Genomic DNA, 9164 nt, shown 5'->3' with positions numbered 1-9164 from the left:
ATTTCGATTATGATTGTTCATCATAATCTCAAAGTATCACCAAATCATAAAATTCGACATACCTTGTGATCCCCACGACTAGGTGATCAATTATATGTGTTCATGCATCGATTTGGGTCTTGATTTGAGCTTCAATTTGTTGAGATTGTTGGAGCTAGGGTTTGGAGCTCTTGCTCCTTCTCCTGGACTACTTCACGCACGCACACACACATCTAGTGTGTGTGTTGTGTTATATTTTTAAGTTATAATTCCATTTTCAAGTTACCCGGCTTTGGTCCCTCGTGTTTGGTTAGTTATTAATTAGGTCACAACCTAATTATTTTCAATAATATTCCCACTTATTAACTAGGTTTAATATTCCTAGTTAACTTAACGGGTTCGGGAAGTCATAACCCGTTTTTTTTTTATTTTAAGTCCCGTTACTCGGACTTTTACAAATTTCATTTCATTAAAAGCTTTTATTCACTTCTTATTTAATATTAGGATTAATTATTTAAAATCCTAATATTTACCGGGTAAGTTTTACCGCTAACGGTATTTTACCCGTCTTTTAGTGCTAACGGGGTTTGATTACCAAACCCGTTTTCGGGGTGTTACATGCCTCAATTCTCCATCCACTTGGCATAAACAATCAGAACTCCCCCTCTTAACAAACTATTTTCCCATTAAGATTTCAAAACACTTAAGTTTGTTTTAATCAGAATGGTTTTTCCGGAAAATAAGTTCGTTTATCAACCAATTGTAGGTTTTGGGGTTATTTCATCACATTGTTTACCAATCTTTTAAATCATAGTTAAATCAAGTTCAACTTAATGACCTTGATTAACCACTTGTAGAATCAATGATTGGACCATTTGTAGGATTAACAATTAAACATTTCAAACCTGTTTTTCAACCAATTACCATCTGTTGGTTGAATTCTCAATGTGCCGATTTCTACTCCACGCTTACCTACCTGGGAGTTCCGGCAATTCCTGCTTTTCAAAACAAAATTTTCAAACATTACAAATTTTTTAAACATGATAAAGAATGATGCCGATTCATGCTCCGCGATTACCAACTTGGGAGCTTCGGCAAGTCAGGTTTTACTCTGTGAAAAATATATCCACCCAAGCCTGACCTTCCTTGGGTGTAACAATCTCATCATCTTTTCTTTCAACAGACTTGTGAACACGTCGTTTAGAAGCATAAAAATCTTTGACACTTTTGGCCTTACCATTGACCATTTGTCCAAAAATGTGTTTCACATTTCCGTTGAAATTCTTTTCAACATCAAATTTCTTCTTGTCAGAATAAAATTGATTTGAAATTTCTACTTTTCCAACTTTCTTCATAAAATTTTCAGCACGCAAAGGTGGAAAATTTTCATCATTCATAGTTGGAACTGATCTTTCAACCTTTTTCTTAACACGTGGCTCCTCTGATTTTGTGGAATCAGATTCATCACCAGAACTGTTACCTGAACCTTTCACAACCCATTTTTGATTTTTCAAATTTTCTTTTCTTTTTAAAACATTCTTCCAACATTCACCCACCTCAAAGGTTGAATTTTCAAAGCCTGTAAATTTTCGGGTTGAAAGTTCAGTTTTCTCAACAACCTTCTCTTTCAGTTTACCAGAGACTTCCTGTTTTGGTTTGGATGTCTTCGGACAATTCCTAGCAACATGACCAACAGTTTTACACTGAAAACAGGTTCTCGTCTCTGTCCTTTTCTGAACAACATTCTTCTTCAGTTCTTCTTGCTTCTTGGCAAGGAATTCTTGATTCGTCTGCTTTCTGAATGCTTGTTCTTTCTCAGCTTCTGATGTTTTACCTGAAACAAACACAGTTTTTGGTTTATAAACTTTTTCATTTTTATAATTTTTTGGTTGATTAAAACCTAATCCTTTCTTTTGAAATTACGATTATGGTTTGGTTTCTTTTGGAAACTATAACCACAATTGTCACCCATTTTCTTGTTAATTCTTTGTTGTTCTCTTGAAGTGTATTGTTTAGATTTTCCGATAAGATTTAAATCTTTTATTTCAGAAATATTAATTTCTGTAATTTTGAAAACCTTTTGAATCATTTCAAATCTGACACTTCTTATTGGAAAAGTTTCATCAGAATATAATTTGTCAGAATCTTTCAAAGTATATGCTACTTTGAATGATTCATCATTCAAATTAGATTTTGATAGCAAAAACTCTTTATCATAAACCCGTTTGTCCTTTTTGATTGTTGACTTTGACGCATCGGACTCAGACTTTGACTTGGATTTGGACTCCGGTTTTGACTCCTCACAATCATCTTTATCTAACACCTGGTCAACCACACTTTTTATCAACTTTGACTCATGATCAGTGTCAGATGACGTGTACGTGACATCAATATTTTCTGGAAAGTTATCCGACGGCCCAGACTCCCATTGTAAGTTTATTGCCTTTTTGACTCTTTCGGAATTTGGATTTCGAGGTGAATATCCATTTTCGACCGGAGGCGGGCATTTATTGTAGACCACACTTGGTTTCTTACCAGAAATTTTCACTTCATCTTCGTCTTTTGTCACGGATTTCTCTTCTTCTGAAGTTTTTACTTCTTCAAAAGTCTTCAAATTCTCCACAATCGGATAAATCCTGCCAACAACAAAAGTAGAACATGAGTAACTTTCTAATAACTTGTTGACTCTTTCAGTTTCGATTCTTTGTGTTTCCAGCTTTAATTCCAGCTCAGCACACTTCTTTATGTGAAAATTGACATCATCAAGCTGTCCTATGTAAGCTCTCTTTAGTGTATTCATTGCCACAGCTTGTTCACAGTTTAAATCAGTATACTTATTGATTTCTCTGTTCATTGTATCATAGGATTCTTTCAATCTGTTTATATTGTGCAGCAACTCATTGTTCTGCTTGATTAAAGAATCACAGCTCATGCACTTTTCAGGAACTTTGACAGGTTCAGTATCAACTTTGACTTCAAATTCAGGAACAACTTTGACTGTTCTGTTTGATCGTAAAAATTCAGCTCTTCTCTTTTTCTCGGCTTCAGCTTCAGCTTTTAACCTCTCTTCTTCTTCTTCCTCTTCTTCAATCTTTCTCCGTCTTTCTTCAGCAGCTTCCATTACTTTTCTCCACTTTTCAGCCTATTTCAAATCATAGGCATTTGCAATGAAAGCTTTAACATTTGTAGTGTCTTTGGACATTTCTTTGGCCATGAACTCTTGGTCTGGGCAAAAATTGTCCCAACTAAACCCTTCTGCCAACTTTTCATCTTCTTGTTCTACCAAACACACTTTGTTATTTGTTGGAATGTATTTATCCCAACTAAAACCACCATCTTTTCCCAGACAAGCTCTCTTTGTATCTTCAATTACCCTTCCATGTGCAGTTTGTGCCTGATGCGATGCTTGTTGTTGCTGTTGATATGGCTGTGGCATGACTTGATGATAAATCGCCTTTTTGTGATAGTCGTTGTTTCCAAAAGGATTCTGGGCTCCACTAGCTTCACGATTTGTGCACTCTCTCTTGAAATGCCCCTTTTCCCTGCAACGAAAACACGTAACCTTAGATTTATCAAAGCCTAGAGTTGAAACATTTACATCACGAAAATCATCCCTTCCCGTAATTTGTTTAAACTTCCCAGCTCGTCTCAACACACTAGCCATGCACCATCTAATGTCCATTAACTCCATTTCCTCGGCACCAATTTGATCGTAATCCTCTTTCGTGAGCATTGGATTACCGATCTTTCCGGCCACAAAACTACTATAGGATTCCAACACCATTCCCAACAAAGACATTTGATTTTTTGCAACTTCCTCAGAATAATCTTGATCACTCTCAAGATTTAATATAATATTGTACTGAAGTTTTCTTCCATTCTTTGTTGCAGAAATGTTTGGATCGAATGATGAAAATCTTGTGCTGCTTGATCCCTGGGATTTCTTTTTAGAAGAGTCTTTCGCACTGAAAGCAGTTTCAACTTTTGGAGAAAGATTTGTCGTTCCAGTAACACCACTCTTGTAATACAAGCTGATGTCCTGTTCTCCATCATAATTCTTCATCCTGGCGATCTTCCTCTGCTCCATCTCTTGAGCTTCCAGGTGTTTGATGAAATCTCCCAGTGTCATACTTTTATAATCTTTTCTGTTGGATCTCAGCATCATCAGAAACGTTCCCTAGATTTCATGAGGTAGCGCATCTGCAAGTTTTTCAATCAATTCATCAGTATCTTTTTTAATACCAAGTTTTGACATATTTCTCACCAAGTTACAATATCTCTCGATAATTTGCTTGGTGTTCTCAGATTTCAAACCATGAAACAGATCAACTTCTTTCTTCATGAGAGAAATTTTGTTTTTGAGCATATCATCACTTCCAATAAATTTTGCTTCCAATTCTGTCCAAATTGAATAAGCAGTTCCATCATGTTGAAGCAGTATCAAAATATCTTCTTTTATCGCTTGCTGAAGCAGACTCACCATTAATTTCTGTAACACCCCAAAATTTGTAAGTCATAATATAAATTTTTATATTATGTTGACGCAATTAGAAAAGAAAATGGTAAATATAATTTTACCATATGAAAATAAATAAGATACTAGTAAGTATATGTGGGTAAGTAAGATACTGTAACAATAACCAAGTTAACTAAGTTAGAGGATGGATGAAAATAGTCATGTTATGAGAATAAAGGGGTTAGTTATGTAAAAATGAAAGAAAGTTCGATTAAACAAGGAAAAAAATGCAGAATTTTCATAAGTCAGTATGTATGTGTCGTGGGTTTGAAAGGGGATTTAGGGTTCTCACCTAAATCCATCATCAACACAAGAATTCTGCATAAATTGGGGTGATTTGAGCTGGAAATCGAGTGCATGAGACATCATCTACACTTGTCTAGGTGTCCTTGAGATAAGGTAAGTCATGGATTCATGAAATTTTAATGAGAAAGGAAGTGGGTCTTCATTAATTCGTATGTATGTATGTATGTATGTATGTATGTATGTATGTATGTATGTATGTATGTATGTATGTATGTATGTATGTATGTATGTATGTATGTATGTATGTATGTATGTATGTATGTATGTATGTATGTATGTATGTATGTATGTATGTATGTATGTATGTATGTATGTATGTATGTATGTATGTATGTATGTATGTATGTATGTATGTATGTATGTATGTATGTATGTATGTATGTATGTATGTATGTATGTATGTATGTATGTATGTATGTATGTATGTATGTATGTATGTATGTATGTATGTATGTATGTATGTATGTATGTATGTATGTATGTATGTATGTATGTATGTATGTATGTATGTATGTATGTATGTATGTATGTATGTATGAAATTAGGATGGTAAGAGGCTATAATCATCATATGAGACTTGAATTATGCATGAAATTCGGATTAATTTGATGTTGCTATGTAAACCCACATGTAGGTAATAATGTCATGGAAATGTTGATGAATTATGTGTTATACTAGTTGTAGTTTGATATGTGAAGTTAATTGTTGAATGTTGATGTTATATAAATCTGATTTTGAAAGGAGATTAGGTGAAAATGATGAGTGTGATGATCTTGATAAGAATTTGGTATGATTGTGCACAAGTTACTTGTACACTATGCTTGGAAAGTAGTTCGCACACCAAGTGTTTGATGAAATGCCTAGTATAGGTTAGTATGTGTTATCACTTGTATAGAATGTTAATTAACTAGTAATGAAGGTGATCATGTATTATAAGTATGAAAAGTGCTTAGTTATGATGTTGTGTACAAAGTGACATGCGACGTGTATTGAGTAACAAAGCTGATTAGAATTAAAATTTGTTGCGCAACAGTTTTGCAAAAATCATATAAAATCTTAGGAAGGACCTGTGAGGTCGAGCCTTATATGCTCAGAAAGCTATTTAAACATACTACGTTTTGCGTTTGAACATGTTTATTGAATTCGGATGTTAAACAGGCCAAATCAGTGCCCAAAGTCGGCAATACTGTTTTGACAGCAAGCTGTTTGGAAGCATTTCAGCTTTTGTGCTGATTTTGTAAACATCATATAAAATCGTAGGAACGTCCGATGGTTACGATCTTTATATGCTTAGAAAGGTCTCTGAGTGTAGATCATTTCATATTTGAACATGAAGAACTGAATCGGATGATAAATGGGTTAAAATGTGTCGTGAACAGCTGCTGCGCAGAAAGTTGCTGCACATTTTTAGTATAAATATTCAGTAAAAATAGTTGTATTGTTATGCACACTTGTATGAATCATGAACTACTGATTTTAATAACTTATTAGTAAGTTATGTGATTGTTTTAAGTGTCTAAAACACTTACCAACTAGTTTATGCATATAATTGCACCAACGCGTCGAAACGGGTTGATAGAAAATAGTAGAATGGATGTGTAAAAAACCAAGGTGTTAAGAAATGGTATGAAATGTTTAACGTATGAAGCAAGTTGTCTAACTTAGAAAATGTTGTCATTCTAAGTATGGAATTTTGAAAGAATAATGAACATGATGTAAATACATAATTATGCATACTAGAAGCTCATGTATGACTTTTGTGATGATGGAATGATAAATTGTTAGATTGATTAGCATTGTAGTATTATGATACATGTTGAACTCGTTAAGCGATTGACACGTGAATAGAAGTGTGATTAGTGATGTGTATTATTATGTATACTAACTATTGAATGGATGTAATGGAATGAGATAATAGGAACGTGTCAAGGAGAGCTCAAGCATAGGAGGATAACGGGTCAAAATAAGGCAAGGTGACAAATACACTTATTGGAGTACTCAAGGTAAGTGATTTCCGGAATCACTTCTTATCTTATAAATAAAGTTTTGATATGTTAAACGTAGGAAATCATGTGAGAAATTATGAGAAGGAGTAAGTACTAAGGTATGTATTAATGAGGTAAGTCGTAAGAAGTTATTTGTGCTTGGAATTACATGATAGAAGTGAACGGGTCAATAATAAAGAAAGAAACATGGCGTAATGTGGTAGTTAGTTTGATCATGTGGTTATACGTTAGAAAGATTTAGGAGTTTGTATATGATTATTTTACATATTGGAAGCGTTTATGAAGTGCGAGTAATAATGGAATGTGTTAGCGAGTATGTGGAGGAATGAATTAAGTATGTGGGTATATATGTATAGAATTAATTTCATACCAATAGCCGGGACTTATAATAATCATGAATAGAAGTGAGTATGCACGTAGGTTTGTATGTACGTGACCTATTTATATGGAAGTTGTAATTAGGATACATTAGTAAATCATTTGGAATGATGTAAGTGGTATGTAAGAGCTTGTACGTTTGTATGTGTGTTCGTAATCATGTGTGGAAGTATGCGTCCATGAATATCTGTATGTATGTACATGTGCACGAAGTAGAATTTATTGTACACGAATGAATGGGACTTTTTTTATATGTTTATATAGCTTCAATACTTTTGAGTGTAAAGTTTCTAAACTGGTATCTTGAGTATGAAATGAGAATGCAGGTATACTATTAATGTCCTTATGAAGGTTTAAGGAATTGGAATGCAAGATCGTACATGGAATGAGGATTCGAAAAGATTAGCATGAGATGAAGGAATACAGAGTCATTATTTATTTACGTATGTTTAGTTTATGAACAACGTCACCAAATTTTAACGATGCGTATGTATGTGGCGATTACAGGTCGCACGGACTTGACATCATTATGAAGTAAATGAGGATTGAAGATCGGGTCAAAGAGCGAGGATTGTACGGGAAGGGTAGTCACATAACTGGTGATTTTATATTACATTTGATGCGATAATTAAGAATGAACGTTGTAAATCTTTTGAAGAAAGTGTTTGTTATTTTTAAACGAACCTTCAAGTAAGTCATATGAGTAATTATGAAAGAAATTTTAAGTCTCTACTTTCCGCTGTGTCTATATGGTTAAATCGTGATATGGGTGTTTCAATTTCTCATCCCTATATTTCTTTTTATCTTCAGTACTCATTTCTCTAATTGTTAACCGAGTATTATTCCTTGTGGGCCTTACATACGGCTCTTCAGTGTGTTCCCAAGCATCCAAATGATATGCCTCAACCCAATTTCCAAACCGTTCGGACCACGCATTGTAATCATCAATATCCATGATTAGGCGGTTTCTGAGACGTCCCGATCTCATTTTCAAGTAAAGCATTCTGCGTGATTGTAATCGGACTAGCAAAGGCATTATAGAATTCGTTATCCATTGATCAATTGTCCAAGAGTTCACAAATTCCAAGTTTAGGCAAAATTGAATTTGGAGCGAAATCCCAAATTGACCTTGGAGCGAAATCAGCAATACTCAGCTTTGGAGCGAAATCAAGCTTTTAACCTTGGAGTGAAATCACAAAGTGCGAATTGGAGCGGAAGCAGACTTGCTGTCAGCAGGAGCGAAATTAGCTTGAAACTTTGGAGCGAAATTAAGCTGATAACTCGAGCGAAATTAGATCTAAATGACTGTAGGAGCGAAATTAACTCTGATCCATGGAGCGAAATCACTTTCTGAGCGAAATCAAGTGTCAGTTATGAGCGAAATTACCATGACATCATCATTGTCACGAGTCACCACGAGCGAAACCTCAAAAATACTAAGTTTTAGGTCGATTTTAGCTTTGAAACTTTCAAGGGTTTATTAATACATGATTACGAGTGTTGTGTGTGAAATTGAACTGGTTTTATCAAGAAAAATTTTCAAAAATGACAAAGAAGGTGTAGAAAATTAGAAAATGCAGCTGAAATGGCAAGAACTCTTCCTCCTGAGCTCTGATACCACTTTTAGGATAGTTTTCGGCCCTGTTTGAGTCGATCAAAAGAATTCCTATCCAAAACAAGAGGCAGAAACTAATGTTTTGGTGCAATCTCAGCTGTATTTACTTTAAACTGTTGTATTATTGCTCAATTAATCAAATACAAGCTCTGACAACACTTCGGCAGCACTTCGTGGCAACCGGAATGATAATCACCTAGACAACTATATGATTTCGCTCTTGATCAACCTTATTTATATGATTTCTGATTTCGCTCCTATATACATATCACCATGAGCGAAATCAGGTATTACAACTACAAGCGAAATCAGGTCTTATGCACTTGGGGCGAAATCAAGATTATATGAGATTTCGCTCCAAATG

The 9164-nt window shown here is 34.6% G+C and overlaps 1 long non-coding RNA gene across 1 annotated transcript; it reads left to right on the top strand.

Moving 5' to 3' along the window:
- Window positions 1-4722: 4722 nt before the first annotated feature.
- Window positions 4723-7917, top strand: LOC110878717. The gene is made up of 2 exons (XR_002558167.1): window positions 4723-4894; window positions 6720-7917. It is a non-coding gene; the product is annotated as an uncharacterized LOC110878717 (long non-coding RNA).
- The last annotated feature ends 1247 nt before the right edge of the window (window positions 7918-9164 follow it).

Source organism: Helianthus annuus, chromosome 9 (genome assembly GCF_002127325.2).
Source record: "Helianthus annuus cultivar XRQ/B chromosome 9, HanXRQr2.0-SUNRISE, whole genome shotgun sequence".
NCBI lineage: Eukaryota > Viridiplantae > Streptophyta > Magnoliopsida > Asterales > Asteraceae > Helianthus > Helianthus annuus.
This window is presented reverse-complemented; position numbering and strand designations above follow the sequence as displayed.